Source organism: Trichechus manatus, unplaced genomic scaffold (assembly GCF_000243295.1).
Source record: "Trichechus manatus latirostris isolate Lorelei unplaced genomic scaffold, TriManLat1.0 scaffold00010, whole genome shotgun sequence".
Classification (NCBI taxonomy): domain Eukaryota; kingdom Metazoa; phylum Chordata; class Mammalia; order Sirenia; family Trichechidae; genus Trichechus; species Trichechus manatus.
In genome coordinates, this window is record NW_004443946.1 from 2,528,124 (window position 1) to 2,529,661 (window position 1,538).

At 33.7% G+C, this 1,538-nt stretch overlaps 1 protein-coding gene across 1 annotated transcript in view; it reads left to right on the forward strand.

Moving 5' to 3' along the window:
• The window catches only part of ABHD12B (abhydrolase domain containing 12B), a 39,213-nt gene that overhangs the window by 24,270 nt on the left and 13,405 nt on the right, over positions 1–1,538 (forward strand). The window lies entirely within an intron of this gene.

Below are 1,538 nucleotides of genomic sequence, written 5' to 3' on the forward strand. Positions count from 1 at the left end.
CCTTTCTAGATTATAAGAGCTCTTTGAAAGAGCCCTTATGAAGTGATAATAAAAATGCTTAATGTAGTAGTATAAACTACAGGAGAGGAAGATAGTACATTATGAAGCGACAGACAAGACTTGCTTTCTGCAGCCCTTCTTACACAATATATGTATCAGTGTTTCTCAAAGTGTTCTGAGAACTACGTGTATCAGAATGCCTTGGGAGTGTTTGTTAAAAACACAGCTTCCTGGATCCTAACTGACTCCATGAATTGGAATCTCTGGGAATAGGAGCAGATGCTTTTGATGGGTGTTAACAGTTTGTAATCTCTTGTATGATCTCTTGCACTTCTCTTGGTAATATAGGCCAGTCTAAGTCATGTAAACATTTTAAAGAAAATCACCTGCTATAGAGTCGCTATGAGTCACATTTGACTCAATGACAGTGGGTTTGGTTTTGGTTTATACCTGTTATAGACAACTTTAATTATCTAGGGAAATCAGGCAAAAATTATTTCAGTGTGTCTCTAAGTCCCCATATAGCCTCTGCCTCTTCTGCACACCTCATTCACAATATTGATAGTGTTGCATTGTAAATAAGAACATAAGTCCATTGGCACACTATTATTATTCTATTTATTCCCACACTCTCTACTAGCTTGTTATAGACTCTGTTTATAGTTCTTCTAGTAGTTACTCTACAGATGAACATGTATCCCTGATGAACTAAAGTCTAATACAAATGAATACTTTAACTTAATTCTGTTTACACTGCCAACTTATGAACTCTCAGTATCATGTATTTTAAATTTCTCTGTATTATATACTCTACAAAACATTGTTAATTCTTCTACAGTCAGTATTTATTTAGATTTATTCTTTTCTTTGTTCTTTATTCTTGTATCTCTGAGCTTCCAAGTGGGGGATAATTTTTGTTCTGCCTATCTGTTGGTGATTAATTCTCTCAGCTTTGCTCTGAAAATATTTTTATTTTACCTTCATTTTTGAAGGCTGTTTTTACTGGGCATAGAATTCTAGGTTGGCAGCAATTTTATTTCATCACTTTAAAGATATCATCCATTGTGTTCTGGCCTACACTGTTTCTTTAGGAAGTCAGCTGTCAGTCTTACTGTTGCTCCTTTGAAGATAATGTTTACTCCTTCTTCTGGCTAATTTTGAAAGTTTTCCAAAGCCTTTGGTTTTCAGCAGTTTTACTGTGATTTTCCTAGGTGTGGTTTCTTTGTTCTTATCCTGCTTAGTTGATAGTACCTCTTAAGTCTGTGACTTGATGTTGTTCATTAATTTTAGAAAATTATTAGCCATTATATCTTCAAATATTGTGTCTGCCATTTTCTTCTTTCCATCCAGAATTATATGTATATTAATATGTCCATCCTCCATATCCCATATACCACCAATACCTTTTATGAGTTTTCCAGACTTTTTGTCTTTTTCTGCTTTAGTTTAGATATTTTCTTTTGACCTATTATGCAGTTCACTAATTTTCTTTTCAGCTAAACCTAATCTGGTGTCTAAATAGTCTATTGATTTTTTTT